This window comes from Saimiri boliviensis, chromosome 20 (assembly GCF_048565385.1).
Source record: "Saimiri boliviensis isolate mSaiBol1 chromosome 20, mSaiBol1.pri, whole genome shotgun sequence".
Lineage (NCBI taxonomy): Eukaryota > Metazoa > Chordata > Mammalia > Primates > Cebidae > Saimiri > Saimiri boliviensis.
The window spans coordinates 25,418,190-25,434,489 of record NC_133468.1 but is presented as its reverse complement, the minus strand read 5'-3'; the positions used below and the strand labels follow the sequence as shown (position 1 = coordinate 25,434,489).

Genomic DNA, 16,300 nt, shown 5'->3' with positions numbered 1-16,300 from the left:
GCCATTGCACTCCAGCCTGGGTAACAAGAGCAAAACTCCATCTCAAAATAAATAAATAAATAAATAAATAAAATAAAAAATAAAATAAGAGCCAGGCACAGTGGCTCACGCCTGTAATCCTAACACTTTGGGAGTCAGAGGTGAGCAGATCATTTGAGATCAGAAGATCAAGACCATCCTGGCCAACATGGTGAAATCCCGTTTCTACTAAAAAATATATACAACGCCGGGCGCGGTGGCTCATGCTTATAATCCCAGCACTTTGGGAGGCCGAGACGGGTGGATCATGAGGTCAAGAGATCGAGACCATCCTGGTCAACATGGTGAAACTCTGTCTCTACTAAAAATACAAAAATTAGCTGGGCATGGTGGCGCACACCTGTAGTCCCAGCTTCTCGGGAGGCTGAGGCACGAGAATTGCCTGAACCCAGGAGGCGGAGGTTGCGGTGAGCCGAGATCGTGCCATTGCACTCCAGCCTGGGTAACAAGAGCGAAACTCCGTCTCAAAAAAAAAAAAAAAAAAATATATATATATATATATATATACACACACACACACACACACACACACACACACACACACACACAAATTAACTGGGCATGGTGGCAGGTGCCTATAGTCCCAGCTACTCAGGAGGCTGAGGCAGGAGAATTGCTCGAACCAGGGAGTCGGAGGTTGCAGTGAGCCAAGATCATGCCACTGCACTCTAGCCTGGGTGACAGAACAAGACTCCATCTCAAAATAAATAAATACATAATAAAATAAGGATTTATTATGAAAACTGTCTCACAGGACCACGGAGGCTGTGAAAGCCGGCAGCATGCTGTCTACACACCAGAGACCCGGGGAAGCCCGAGGTGTGACTGAAACTCAGCTCAAGTCCGAAGGCCTGAGAACCAGGGCAGCCGATGGTAGACATCCAGTCCCAGAGCAAGAGAGGATGAGCTGTCCCAGCTCCAGCAGCAAGGCAGGAAATGAGGGGTGAGTCCTCCTCCCTCTGCCGTCTGTTCTATTCAACCCCTTGAGGGACTGGAAGATGCCCAGCCATGTGGTGAGGGCAGGCCACTTTTTGAACCCACAGTCCTAATCCTAACCTCATCGTAAGCACCCCCACAGAGAGGCCCAGGGACAGTGTTGCATCAGGCATGCTGTGGCCCCGTTAGATGCATCTGTGACAGTGACATCTGTTGTCGAGGGCTTCCTGGGTGCCGGACCCCATGCCAGGGCTTCGCCAGCATGAGTGGACGAAACAGAGGTCCCCGGCCCCATGGAGCTTAGATCCAGAGCAGGAAGGCAGATGGCAGAAGTGCTAAGTAAATCGTGACATGGTAGGTTACAAGGTGACAGGTCCTACTGGAAAAAGAAAAGGCTGGCCGACTGCAGTGGCTCACGCCTACAATCCCCGCACTTTTGGGGGCCAAGGTGGGTGGACTGCTTGAGCCCAGGAGTTCAAGACCAGCCTGGGTGACATAGTGTCTCTACCAAAAAAAAAGTAAACATTAGCCGGGCGTGGTGGTGCACACCTGTAGTCCCAGCTATTCGGGAGGCTGAGGCAAGAGAATCGCTTGAACCTGGGAGGTGGAGGTTGCAGTGAGCTGAAATCATACCACTGCACTCCAGCCTGGGCGACGGAGTGAGACTCTGTCTCAAAAAGAAAAAGTATCTTGGTGTGGCAGCACACACCTGTGGTCCCAGCTACTCGGGAGGCTGAGGTGGGAGGACTCTGCAGCCCAGGAGTCCAAGGCTGCAGTGAGCTGTGATTGCCCCACTGTACTCCAGCTCAGATGACAGCAAGACGCTGTGTCAAACCACAACAAGAACACTACCTCCCTGAAGAGCGGGGCAGGGGCGGAGGTGTGCCAGGCCCGCACTCCCATTTCTGAGAGGGCGATCAGAGTGGGCTCTGTTGAGGTGGGATCTCTGAGCAAGGAGGCAGCGGGGAGGAAGGGCAGACTGTCCCAGACAGAGGGGGCTGTGCACAGGCCCATGGCAGGTATGTCTGGGGGCTCCAGGGACAGCCAGAGGAGGCCAGTGTGGCTGGAACGAATTAGGGGAAAGAACAGTGGACGAGGTTGGGGAAGATGGTGCCACGTCACGCAGGAGCCGGGAGGCTGTTGGAAGAGCTTTAACCTTTTCTCTGAGTGAGGTGGGGAACCACGGCTGAGCTTGTGGCAAGGGGTGGGGTGCAGAGCTCCACAAAGCCCATCTCCTGCCCTAGCCAGGCCGGGTGTCGGGGTGTGGAGGCAGCACCCCCAGCAAGACCTCAGAGTTCCCTCAGGGACTCCATGGAAGAGGTGCCCAAGAAACCCTTGAAGCTGGAAAGCACTCGACAGCCCCGGGGACTCTGGCATGAGCTTGATCCCCTTTTGTTTTTTTTGTTTTTTTGTTTTTGTTTTTGTTTTTTTTTTTTGAGACAGAGTTTCGCTCTTGTTACCCAGGCTGGAGTGCAATGGCGCGATCTCGGCTCACCGCAACCTCCGCCTCCTGGGTTCAGGCAATTCTCCTGCCTCAGCCTCCTGAGTAGCTGGGATTACAGGCACGCGCCACCATGCCCAGCTAATTTTTTGTATTTTTAGTAGAGACAGGGTTTCACTATGTTGACCGGGATGGTCTCGATCTCTCGACCTCGTGATCCACCCGCCTCGGCCTCCCAAAGTGCTGGGATTACAGGCTTGAGCCACCGCGCCCGGCCCCCTTTTGTTTTTTTAAAGAGCTTTTTTTTTGAGACAGAGTCTTGCTCTGTCACCCAGGCTGGAGTGCAATGGCTCAGTCTCAGCTCATTGCAACCTCTGCCTCCCAGTTTCAAGCAATTCTCCTGCCTCAGCCTCCCGAGTAGCAGGGAGGTACCTGCCACCACGCCTGGCTAATTTTTGTACTTTTAGTAGAGACAGGGTTTCACCATGTTGGCCAAGCTGGTCTCGAACTCCTGACCTCGTGATCTGCCCGCCTCAGCCTTCCAAAGTGCTGGGACTACAGGTGTGAGCCACCGCACCCAGCACGCTTGGTCCTCTTTTAACTCCACCATGCCTCAGTTTCCTCCCAAGTGACATGGGTATGGTCCCACCTGCCTTCCTCCCAGAGCCCGGCTGTCCCAAGCGGGAGCAGGAGGTGCTCAGCCAGCCCCTGAGCATCTGATACCATACGAGACTCACCAGCCTATTTTTGTCTCTGGGTGCTGGTCACACAACCTGCTCACCGGCTCCTCGCTCCCAGACCTCCCGCTCACCAGCACTGCCACTGTGTGGAGCAAGCACCGTCACCCCCCAGTTACCTCCAAATCATTCCTCTGGTGCCGTGGCCAGCTCCGAACGATTTGTTCTGTGGAGAGGGGCCTATACATTATTTCTCTGGAGCAGCCCAGGGCCTTCCAGATGCCCAGGAGGGTCTGTGTCCCAGCTTTCCAGAGGAGGAGATGGTAAAACAGATACCAGTCCCTGCAGGCAACCTGGACCGTTCCCCCTTCTGTGTCTGCCACCTTGCAAAGCCCCAAAATCACTTTCTGATGCGACACCTGTCCAACCTCCATGGCCACCCTAGAATTCACCCGTGTCATAGCCCAGGAGACTGGGGCTCAGAGAGGAAAGCCACTTGCCCAGAGTAACACAGCTCACTGGCATCTTGACTTCTAACACAGTGACCCCTCCAACTCTGGTCCTCATGCACGGACTTTCCCCTACTCTCGAGGAGGCTTTCCTGCCAGCTCCCACACCCCCGACCGCCTAAAGACCCTGGTCAGGGGCTTCCCTGCCAGCAGACCCTCCCACCCCAGGCAAAGTGTCAAGAAATGAGAAATGCCTTTTTTTGCCTGTCACCAGGCTGGAGTGCAGTGGTACAATCTCAGCTCACTGCAACCTTCTTCTCCCGGGTTCCAGCTATTCTCATGCCTCTGCCTCCTGAGTAGCTGAGACTACAGACGCATGCCCTCATACCAGGCTAATTTTTGTATTTTTAGTAGAGACAGGATTTCAACACGTTGAGGCCAGGCTGGTGTCGAACTCCTGGCCTCAAGTGATCTGCCTGCCTCGGCCTCCCAAAGCACTGGGATTATAGAGATGAGCCACCGCACCCGGCTGAGAAATGCCTTCTTTTCACCAAAAGTTCACAAGCCCTACTGCATCGGTCCCAGGTGTGACTTGGGCCCAAACTGCAAACCTGAGGCTCATCTAAGTCATTCAGGGAGGACCAAATGATGTAGAAACAGGAAGGGACCCAGCAGCAAGTTTTCCGGGGGATCAGAACACGTACGCAGAGGAGCCATGACCATAGAAAGCCGTTTGCACACCTGCAAGCCGTGCTGGGCACACAGGTAACTCAGAGCATCTACTCGGGAAACTCAGCCAGAGACGCAACACCGAGTCAGCCACCCTAAGCCGCCTAGGAAGGCGTGGTCAGGCCAGCTCCACACTGACCCCGCCGGAGGAGCAACAGGACGTGAGAGGCAAGGTCTAAAAATAGCCACCTCCTGGGACTCCACACTTGAGTCCAGGAGTTTGAGACCAGCCTGGACAACACAGTGAAACCCCATCTCTACAAAACATTTTAAAAATTAGCTGGGCAAGGTCAGGCACAGTGGCTCACACCTGTAATCCCAGCACTTTGGGAGGCTGAGGCGGGCAGACCACGAAGTCAAAAGTTCAAGACCAGCATGACCAACATAGTGAAACCCCATCTCTACTAAGAATACAAAAACATTAGCTGGGCGTGGTGGCACGTGCCTGTAATCCCAGCTACTCGGGAGGCTGAGGCAGGAGAATCGCTTGAACCTGGGAGGCAGAGGTTGCAGTGAGCCGAGATAGTAACACTACACTCCAGCCTGGGTGACAGAGCAAGACTCCATCTCAAAAAAAAAAAATAAAATAAAATAAAAATAAAAAAATAAAATTAGCTGGGCATGGTGGTACATGTCTGTGTTTCCAGCTACTAGGGAGGCTGAGATGGGAAGACTGCTTTAGCTCTGGAGGTCGAGGGTGCGGTGAGCTATGATTGCATCACTGCACTCCAGCCTGGAAGACAGAGCAAGACCTGTCTGTCACACACACACACACACGAAAACACAGCCACCTCCCAATGCAGACCAGAGAGTGGTGTGACAGGTTCCAAGCTGGGCATACGAACACACAGGTCCCTGCGTCCCTCAACACAGGTGCAGCTCTCGGGTGTCTGGGGCACGACGTCTGCCCAGACAGCATTTCCTCTAAAGAAGTCTTGTGGCCACAGTCGTCTTTGTGGGTCATTCAGGAAAATCCTGGTCCCCACTGGCAGCCACCACCTGAGTCCTTCCATCCTGCCAGGTCATTTCTGCAAGAGAGCACTCCTCACATAGAGCCAGAGCTGCATGTGAACCCCAGGGGTACCCACGGGGAGGGAGCTACAGTTGGTGCGGGTCAGCTTCCCAGCACCCTCTGACACTCACCAGCCCATCCGTGCCCCAAAAAGGAGACCCTTCCAAATTGAGGTTCCTCTCTGTTCTTTGGGCCCTGACAGTCTGTCCCCCTCTTCTGTTAATTATGGTCACGACAGCAGCCAACAGGTGCCATGTCTGCGTCCTCCAAGCCACACATGGATCACAGGTGCCACTGCTGTGTTTCAGGTGGGGAAACTGAGGCTTGGGATGTTATGTGACTTGCCCGTGGTGACACAGCTGGGGGGCAGTCGGGCCTGGTTTCAAAGCCATGCCTCACATTGCAACCCCAGCTCCTTAACTCCTGGAGCAGAGGTGTTCCAATGGGGCACAGAGGGTGGGACATCTCCTCTCCCAAAGCACCCGTGTTCCCGCCCTATTTTTTTTTTTTTTTTTTTAGACAGAGTTTTGCTCTTGTTGCTCAGGCCGAAGTGCAATCTCGGCTCAGTGCAACCTCTGCCTTCCAGGTTCAAGCAATTCTCCTGCCTCAGTCTCCCAAATAGCTGGAACTACAGGTGTGCACTACCACACCCAGCTAATTTTGTATTTTTAGTAGAGACGGGGTTTCTCCACGTTTGTCAGGAAAATCGCTTGAACCTGGAAGGCAAGAGGTTGCAGGCTGCTTTCCAACTCCAGACCTCAGGTGATCCGCCCGTCTCAGCTGGGATCCCAAAGTGCTGGGATTACAGACGTGAGCCACTGCACCTGGCCCCTGCCTGCTCTGAATACCGTGGGGTAGACTTCTCAGCGGCTTCTCCTCCTGTCTTTTTTGTCCAAAGACTAGAAAAGGCACATCCATGTCCTGCCCCCACCCGCCCGCCTGGGAAGGGTCTGCCACTCTAAGCAACAGGGACCACCAGGTTGCCCCAGTAACCAGGTATCCAAGGTCAGGCTGCCCTAAAACGCACAGCTCCGGGCCCTCCTCCTCCCCCATCTGACCACGCAGATGCCCAGCCTTCGGGCAAGAAACCACTCTAATTCTCGCTATTCTGAATGCGCTTTGCAAAAACCTCCCAGCAGCTGCATCAAGCTATTCATTAGCTGACAGCCCAGACCTTCAGGCAGCCCCACGCAGAACGAGACCAACGGGTTCGGGTTTTCATACCTCTCAGAAGGTTTCCATTCGCTAGGAGAGGAAATGAGGGCTTAGACCACAGAGGCAGTGGCCTCCGGGCCAAGCGCTTGGCTTCCTGTATCTCCCCTCACCTGCGAACCCGACTCCTCTCCCAAGTGTCTCCCTCCCGTGATGGGAGCAGAAAGGACCCACTTCGCTGCTCTCCCCGACCCTGGTGGCCTTAGTAAAGTTTGCCGTTTCGACTTCATCCCTCCCTTGCTTTTCTGGTTTTGAGACCTGTCTTACTTTCCCGCAGGGGTAATATCCAGCGCCTTCTTTCTCAATCAACTTGGTGAGGGAACCTTCTCCCTCCCCGGCACACACACAGGCTGCGGGGAGCCCGGGCGCAATGAGATTCTCTGCACCCTGGAGGCTCCCCGGGGACGTCCCACACCCACCTGGCTCGCCCCGCTCCGGAAATGCCTTCTTTCGGGGTTCCTGGCTCCGGATTCCCGCCCTGGCCCCAGTTTGATCCCATCGCGAAGCGCGCAGGTCGCCCTGGCCTGGGAGTCGATGGCGGGGAGGGGGCGCGTGCCCCTTCCCTGGCCCTTCCTTCCCTCTGCGGGACCGGCCCAGGCTGTGCCGACCCCGGCGCGGCACAGCAGCAAACCCTCCATAGGGCCGGGCTCCCCTGCTCCGGCCAAGTGCGCCCTTCGCGTCTCCGAGGTCCCTGCGAGCTCGTAGCCGCCGCCGCCTGGGCGTCTTCGGGGCTTGCGCGCTGGACCCGGAGCTGCCCCTGCTCACCCGCCCCTGCACGGGGGTCCCTCCCGACCCCGCGTCCCCGAGTCCTCCCCGCGCGCCCCTACCTCGCAGTCCCGCGCCCTCGGGAGCCGGCAAAGGCCTCGTCGGGCACCGCGCCCCGGGCAGCAGCGTGGGCAGCTCGGGCTGGGCCGAAGGATCGGGAGGTCCCGATGACGTCAGCGCATGGGGCAGGGACTGGGGTCGGTGTGAGACTGCGGGCGGGAACGGAGAGCCACACCCCTCCCGGGCTCACTGTCCTGCCCCACGCCCTCCAGCCGCCCGCGGTGGAGCTCACGTGGGACACGCCAGCCTCCCAGAAACACCCAGGCGGGGGTCTCAGACTCTAAAGCCAAGCAGGTGAGGGATATCAGTCAGCCTGGGTCAGTTAATGACTCCCCAGGTGAGAGGAGTCAACTAGGCTATGAGATAAGGCCCCAGGTGAGAGGGGTGAACCAGGCCACCCGGTAAGGCCCTGACATCAGGGCTACCCCAGCAACGTGGGGTGTGCCCTGGTGGCCTGTCATCACTCCTCCTGGAAGTCCCCTTCATCTCACACCCCCTACAAGACTGATTCATTTCAGCACTCTTTTTTTTTTTTTTTTTTTTTTGATAGTGATGGGGTGTCACCATGTCACCATCTCCTGGGCGGGTCTCCACCTCCTGGGCTCAAGCAATTCTCCGGCCTCAGCCTCCCAAAGTGCTGGAATTACAGGTGTGAGCCATCCTGCCCTGGCCCATTTATTCTTTTAAGAAACACTTGCCAGCTGGGCGTGGTGGCTCAAGCCTGTAATCCCAGCACTTTGGGAGGCTGAGGCGGGTGGATCACGAGGTCAAGAGATCGAGACCATCCTGGTCAACATGGTGAAACCTCGTCTCTACTAAAAAAAAAAAAATACAAAAAATTAGCTGGGCATGGTGGCACGTGCCTGTAGTCCCAGCTACTGAGGAGGCTGAGGCAGGAGAATTGCCTGAACCCAGGAGTCGGAGGTTGCGGTGAGCTGAGATCGCACCATTGCACTCCAGCCTGGGTAACAAGAGCGAAACTCTGTCTCAAAAAAAAAAAAAAAAAGAAACACTTGCCAACACCAGCTCTGTGCCAGGACTGGGAGACAGGGCAGGGCTGGGGTCTGGGCTGGGCAGGGGCTGGACTGGTCGGGGTCTCCTCCCACCCACACAGCAAACCCACTCCAGATACGCCCCGAGTTAAGACGCTGGGAGCGGCTTTCCTGACTAGGGCATAGCTCTGCGCTTCGCCTCAGGGCCCCTCCCCTCCTGGACACTGCAGGGACCCCGCTGGAGGTGGCATGAGGGAAGGAGGGTAAGTCCTGGAATGGCCTCTCCCCCACCCCGTCACCTATGGGGCTTCAGCACAGCTGGGGAGGGGACCCCGGGGATAGTCCTGGCACAAGTTCCTGTGGGACAAGCCCTGAGTGCCAGGAGTGTTCCTTCTGGGGTCAGGTCACCTCCTAGGGTCCTCAGAGCCTCCAGAGGGTCCAGGCCTCCCCCAAGCCCAGGCCACAGCAGGCCTGGTGCCCCTGGTCCCTCCCTCCCTTTGGGGTTGCAAATGCCATAAGCCCGACTCAGTGGAAAGGCTAGTGGCTCCATTCTCCAGCACTCTGCCCTGGAGTCTCTTCTCTGACACTTATTTTAAGAGACGCTTGCAGGCACCAGCTCTTTGCCAGGACTGGGAGATAGGGCAGGGCTGGGATCTTGGCTGGGGCAGGGCCTCGGGCCGTCGGGGTCTCCTCCCACCTGCACAGCAAAACCAGATGCGCCTGAGTTAAGAAACACTTGCTGGCAAGTGTTTCTTAAAAGAATAGATGGGCCAGGGCAGGGTGGCTCACAGCTGTAATCCCAGCACTTCGGGAGGCTGAAGCGGGGGGAGTGCTTGAGCCTAGGAGATGGAGTGTGAGCTGGCATATCCATAGCCCAGTTTGGTCCTGTGCCCATGTCCGCCACATCCCAGCAGGAGGCACTTAGTGGAAAGAAGAATCACCACCCCTGCACTATCATCGGGAGGTGGGCGAGCTGTGCAGTTGCTGAGGGGCCAGCCCGTGTCTTGGACCCTGGTGTCCAAGACAGATGGTCACTAACTCAGACAGGACTGGTCCCAGCTGCACACCAGTCGCCGGGTTAGGAATAAGGAGACCAAGTGAGCCCATGAAGGACCCTACACCGTCCCCAAGGCCACCTGGGTGGTCAGGAGGAACCCAAGGGGGACTCTACCCAAAGCCCCTCTAGCTAGGGTGGGGTTGTCTCCCAGCAGAGCTTCCTTAACCCGCTATCAGTCCTTGCTGGGTGAGGGATCGGGAGGTAGGAGTCTTCCCTGGGGTCCACCCACCTGCTGCTGCCACCTGATAGGAGGTCTCTGTCCAGCCCCACTAGGTAGTCCTGCAAGGGTTGGGCAGGTGGGAGGTGCTGGCCCAAAGGAGGGAGGTTCCAGGCACTCATTGCGGCCTCTTGTTACCCCACGGTCAGTAGCCCTGAGGATGGGCGCCCTGCTCTGCCCTGGCCAGCTGTGAGTACAGCCCCGACCCTGTGCCAACCGCCCCCGAGATGGAAAGTGCGGGAGGATGACCAAACCCAGCCCTGGCCGTGAAGGCCAGCAGGAGAGCTCCAGATGGAGCCCAGAGGCTTTTTTCTCAAACTGCCCTTTTACTCTCTGCAAACCCTTCCCTCAGGCTGGCAGGCAGCCGCCTACCAGCTCTGCCTCACCGTACAGAAATGCCCTCACGCCCTCAGCAGTGCCCCGCAGATGGCTGAGGGATTCGTCACCATCGTCCCACACCATTGCAGAGGAATCTTGTTAAGCCTTAAGAAATAACAACACTAGGTGTCCAGTGTACAGAATTTCAAAAATTATGAAAAACAACAAAAAGAAGACCCCATAAGCCAATTGTCAAGAGGTAACCTCTCTTACCTTCTTGTCAGACATCCTTCTGATCATCTTTTCCTCCACATTGAAATATGTATTTTTAAAATTTTCTTTTGAGGGGTCTTGCTATGTTGCCCAAGCTGGAACACAGTGGTGCAAACACAACTCACTGCGGCCTTGACTTCCTAGGCTCAAGCAATTCTCCTGCCTCAACCTCCTGAGTAGCTGAGACTACAGGCACACGCCATCACACCTGGCTAATTTTGCAACTTTTATATAGAGATGGGATCTCACTATGTTGCCCAGGCTGTTCTCAAACTCTTGGGTTCAAACGATCATCCCAGTTCAGCCTCCCAAAATGTTGAGATCAAAGGTATGAGCCACCATGCCCAGCCTGAATATGTATTTTAAGGGATTCACACCACATAATGCATTCTACAGGTGGCCCCAACACTTTACACCCACCAGTGGCCAGAAGTCAGCCCCCACCCCAATGATCTGTGCTGGATTCCGTGTCATGGCTCCGTCATCTGGTTTGGGACGTTTTGGTTTCTCGGTGTCTCACTAGCATATATCACTGTGATAAATAATCTTGTTTCCACGGATCTTTGCACAGGTATGTGGATCCCCCCCAGCTCAGGATAAATTCCTACAAACAGATTCTGGCTCACAAAGCTGCACTTTTTGACACATGCTGCCATGGGGATTTTACAGGTTATTTCTTTTTTCTTTTTCTTTCTTTTTTTTTTTTTTGAGATGAAGTCTCACTCTGTCGCCCAGGCTGGAGTGCAGTGGCACGATCTTGACTCACTACAACCTCCGCCTCCCAGGTTCAGGCAATTGTCCTGCCTCAGCCTCCTGAGTAGCTGGGATTACAGGCGTGAGCCACCACGCCCAGCTAATTTTTTTGTATTTTTAGTAGAGACGAGGTTTCACCATGTTGGTCAGGCTGGTCTCAAACTCCTGACCTTGTGATCCACCCACCTTGGCCTCCCAGAGTGGTGGGATTACAGGCACGAGCCACCACACCAGGCCTTTACAGGTTATTTCTGTTGGGGGCAGAGGACCCAGAACCTAATAAAAGATTAATGTTCTTTTTTTTTTTTTTCTGTTGCCCAGGCTGGAGTGAGGTGGTATGATCTTGGCTCACTGCAACCTCCGCCTCCCAGACTCAAGCGATTCTCCTGCCTCAGCCTCCTGAGTAGCTGGGATTACAGGTGCCCGCCACCATACCTGGCTAATTTTTGTATTTTTTAGGAAGGACAGGCTTTCACCATGTTGGCCAGGCTGGTCTCAAACTGCTGATCTCAACTGATCCGCCCACCTTGGCCTTCCAAATTACTGTGATTACAGGCATGAGCCACGGAGCCTGGACTAAATGTTTTGTCCTAAAACTGCTTATTGCAAAGAAGTGGTGGGAGGCCAAGGCAGCTGGATCACCTGAGGTCAGAAGTTCAAGGCCAGCCTGGCCAACATGGTGAAACCCTATCTCTACTAAAAATACAAAAAAATTAGCCGGGCGTGGTGGCTCACGCCTGTAATCCCAGCTACTCAGGAGGCTGAGGCAGGACAATTGCCTGAACCTGGGAGGTGGAGGTTGTAGTAAGCTGAGATCACACCACTGCACTCCAACCTGGGTGACAGAGTGAGACTCATCTCAAACAACAACAACAACAACAACAACAATAGCAAAGTAGTTGTGGAATATCCACCCCACACCCCTCCCTGAATAGCTACAGGAGTGGGATCCACTGGAAAAGAAATTGTGTTGAGCCTGGAGTGACCATTCCTCTTCTGTGTGTTGGGTCAACCTGGGAGACTGGAAGCCCAAATGAGCAGGGCCCCTCCTAGGGGCCAAGATGGGTAGTACCAGGGCCGGTGCCAGGACCCCTGGAACACAGAAGCAGCCTGCTGATGACCCGGCTCCCGCCAGCCAAGGCTTCAGGCAGCCACCACCACCCTGTCTGCCCAGCCACCCTGTACCCGGGACACACTGGTCTCCACGCCAGCAGACTGCACACCCTTCTCTGGTTAAAGCCACCTCATCAGAGTCTATTCTATAAGGAGGCAGTGATATGGGGACCCCTGTCCTTTCAGTGATGGACAAAGGGGCCTGCTCCCACCTTCATGCTCATCACCATCCTCTGACCAGGGCAGACCTGGGGTCAAAAGAGAGCTGTACGGCCTGGGGAAGCAGCTTCACCCTCCCCTGCCTCAGTTTCCCCAGACTGGGTGAAATAGTGGCTCCCAAAAGATGTGCCCACTTGCATGCTCAGAATGGAACCTTATTTGGAAACCGATTTTTTGCAGATATAGTTAAAGTAAGGATGTTAAGAAGAGATCATCCTGGGTCGGGGGACCCTAAATCCAATGGCAAGTGACTTTATAAGAGTTAGAGAGAGGCTCCCCATTGGAGAAACAAGATAATGTAAAAAAATAATAACAATTTGGGTTTTTTTTTTTTTGAGACAGAGTCTCACTCTTTCACCCAGGCTGGAATGCAGTCACGTGATTTCGGCTCACTGCAACCTCTGCCTTCCAGGTTCAAGTGAGTTTCCTGCCTCAGGCTCCCAAATAGCTGAGATTACAGGCACATACCACTACACCCAGCTAATTTTTGTATTTTTAGTGGAGATGGCGTTTCACTGTGTTGGCCAGGCTGGTCTTGAACTCCTGACCTCAAGTGATCCACCCGCCTCACCCTCCCAAAGTTCTGGGATTACAGGCATAAGCCACCACACCCAACCAACAATTTTTTAAAAGAGAGAAAGAGGCTGGGCGAGGTGGCTCAGGCCTGTCATCTCCAACACTTTGGGAGGCCAAGGTAGGAGGATCACTTGAGCCCAGGAGTTGGCTAACAGCCTGGACAACATAGTGGGACCCCCCATCTCTACAAAAAAATTTTTTTTTTTTTGAGACAGAGTTTCGCTCTTGTTACCCAGGCTAGAGTGCAATGGCGCGATCTCGGCTCACCGCAACCTCCGCCTCCTGGGTTCAGGCAATTCTCCTGCCTCAACCTCCTGAGTAGCTGGAATTACAGGCATGCGCCACCATGCCCAGCTAATTTCTTGTATTTTTAGTAGAGACGGGGTTTCACCATGTTGACCCGGATGGTCTCGATCTCTTGACCTAGTGATCCACCCGCCTCGGCCTCCCAAAGTGCTGGGATTACAGGCTTGAGCCACCGTGCCCGGCCCCCAAAAAAATTTTAAAACAGGTAGAAAGTGGAAGACACAGAGACAAAAAAGCAGGTAGAGATGAGAGTGTCCACAAGCCAAGGACACCTGGAGCCCCCAGAAGCTCCAAGAAGAGGCAGGAAGGACCCTCCCCTGGAGCCCTCAGGGGAGGTTTGGCCCTGCCCCAGCCTTGACTTTGGACCTCTGCCCTCCAGAACTTACAGTAAATGTGTGCTGTTTGAAGGCATGCCATTGTGGTCATTTGTCACAGCAGCCACAGGAAACTCATCCACATTGGAAAAGAGGAAAATGCTTCGCACAGGTTTTATAAGGATGAGAAGCACTCTTGCAGGGTGCTTGGCACACCGAGTCCTGCGAAACTGCAGCTGCTCACTCAGCAAACTGGAGCCCTTGCGTGTGCCGGGCGCTAGGCCGCAAGACAGGGAGTTGGCCTCTCTGCAGCTCGGCCCTGCTCCAAAGCCAGCAGGCAAGGGTGTGGACAGATAGCGCTGTGGGGACAGAGGAGGATGGAGCTGAGGCTGGCTTCACTGCACAGCAAGATGAGCCCGGGTCAAGGGCAGAGATGGGGGTGTGCCAGGTGGAAGGAAGGCCTGCCTGTCATGGGGCAGGGCTCTGGGCATAGATGGGTGCAGGAAGTGGGGCAGCGCCAGAGAAGCTGAAGAAGAGATGAGGCCACCTCCAGGGACGGGGTGGCTGAGGGCCAGGGGCTTGGGGGTGAAGGGGCTTGAAACATAGCAGGGGTTTCCTTGGCCTGGCACTGGGGTCTCCAGGGTGCAGCAGGTGATGTCCAGGTGGGAGGCAAAGGGGTATGAATTCTGGCCCAGGCAGGGCACACAGGGCCTGACTCCAGCACTGCCTGTGGGACTTGGGGTGTCCTTGCACAGAGCACAGTCAAAGCCTCCCTGACATGGGCTTCCTGCCCATGCCTCAGTTTCCCCGGGCTTTCCCGGAGCTGTCATTGTAGCACTGTAGGAACGCAAAGCAAAGCTAAGGACCCTCCCATCGGCCTGACACCTGCCGGGCAGCCACTCTTCAAGGGACTGTGTGCTGGGGGCCCACCCAGTGTCATTGGTGCTGGACACCAAAACCCCTGACTGCTGGAGCTACAGTACCCCCCGCACCCTGTCCTGGGATAGCTGGGACCATCTCAGACCTGAGGGGAGACCAGGAGCCCCCCAACACCAGGAGCATCCCACGGCAGGGTGGGGGCCGAGTAGGGCAAGTTCCCAGACAGGCTCAGCTGGCCCTGGCCCTGGCCCAGCCTCCCCGTGCCCAGCTTGTGAGGCCGCCCTTTGAGCTTCTGGATTAGTATTCACGCCGAGTCCCCAGCTCTGAAAGCCCTTGTTCCCTCCGGAGAACAGCCAGGGTGGCTGGGGCTGGGGGGCACTCAGTGCAAAGTCACAGCCCCAGCACATACACTGGGGCCCTTAACCCGCTCCCCCAGGACCCCTCCCCCACTGTTGGGGCTCCCTGTGGACTCAGCTAAGTCTGGGGGCCGGGGGAGGGGCCGTCTGCCCATCTCTCTGTCTGTCTCTCTGTGTTTGTATCTCTCTCTGTCTGTCTTGGGGCCCTTGTTCTCTCGATCTCTCTCTCTGTCACCGTCTCCCTCCTCCCTCCATCCCCATTTCCTACCCTCTTGTGCTGTGTGTGGTGAGGCGCCCTGGGAGAATCCTGACATGTGGCTTCTCCAACAGGGAAAGACACACACACGGGCCAGGCACATGGGAGTATCTCCGATGGCATCTCCCTGCAACCTCTGTTCCTGTCAGGGTCTGTCTTGACTCTGAGTTGCCTGCAAACCTCCCCACAGCCCTGCAGTGGGACCCTAACAACAAGAATAACAAAGGCTTGGCTGGGTGAGGTGGCTCACACCTGTAATCCCAGCACTTTAGGAGGCCAAGTCAGGTGGATCTCTTGAGCCCAGGAGTTCAAGAGCAGCTTGGGCAATATAGCAAGACCCACCCCCCATCTCTACAAAATAAATAAAAAGTTATCTGGGCATGGTGGCATGCGCCTGTAGCCCCAGCTCTCTGGGAGGCTGAGGTGGGAGGATCACCTAAGTCTGGGGATGTCAAGGCTGCAGTGAGCCATGATTGCACCACTGCACTCCAGCCTGGGCAAGAGTGAGACCCTGTCTCAAAAAAAAAAAAAAGAGTAACAGAAGCTGTGTTGATGGTGCCCATGGTCAGGCACGCACTGGCCAGGCCAACTTGGGGTTTTCAGGCCTGAGTCTCATCTAGCTCAGCCATGCCCCCTTCAGCCCTGCATCCTCAGCTCTGAAACGGGGTTCTAAGACGGATGGGATTGGCCACGAGGGGGCATCCGTGGGCAGGGATGCAAACAACCGGCACTCAGGGTCCCCAAAGGTTTCTGACCTGCAGGCTGCGCTCCCTGGTGCCTGTGGGTCAGCAACGTTTTGGCAGATGCAGGGGTCCCAAAGGCCTGGTGTCTGGTGATTTGGCCAGGGTGCTCACCCAAGGCCACACCATGGACCTGGGAAACAACCCCAGGCTTGGCCAGTAGGGTTACCAGGGAGTCCAGCAGCATCCATGGGGGGCGCACCCAGGGAAGGAGCCCCCAGTGAGTGCGCGGGCCTCGTCGGACAGGCCTACGAGATGCATGAGAGGCCCCAGCTCTGTGGCCAGCACGAAGTGGCCGAACCCCCGGCCCTGCAGCATAGCCCAAGTAGCCAGAGCCAGCCTGCAACAGCCAAGACCTTCCTGAGTCATCACCTCTGCCTCTCACACCCCCAGAGCTGGGGTCAGGGTGAAAATGAGCAGGGAGCCCCTACTCCTTGGAGGTATCCAGCAACCCCAGCCGCAGAGGGGACCTTGGGCAGCAAGGAACAGCCAGGAGTGCCAAGGACATGTCTGGCCCCCTCTGGAGGCTTCACAGCTTGAAGCTGCTGGGCGTCTGGGCTCCCAGGGGTGCCCAAAGAAGCCCTACAAAAGCCAGGATCTCCAGCGTCTGC

At 55.7% G+C, this 16,300-nt stretch overlaps 1 protein-coding gene across 6 annotated transcripts in view; it reads right to left on the bottom strand.

Annotated features, from left to right (window-relative positions):
• Positions 1 to 16,300, bottom strand: part of AMZ1 (archaelysin family metallopeptidase 1) — a 44,226-nt gene that overhangs the window by 24,497 nt on the left and 3,429 nt on the right. For 2 of the 6 annotated variants that reach the window (XM_039460484.2, XM_074390344.1), the window contains one exon: positions 13,531 to 13,817. The exons of 2 other annotated variants lie outside the window; for them this stretch is intronic. The gene's annotated coding sequence lies outside the window, so the exon portion shown is untranslated. Of the gene's footprint in view, positions 1 to 6,762; positions 7,129 to 7,322; positions 7,982 to 13,530; positions 13,818 to 16,300 lie in introns of those variants that run through there. 2 more of the 6 variants (XM_010345358.3, XM_074390346.1) reach the window with 2 other exon arrangements.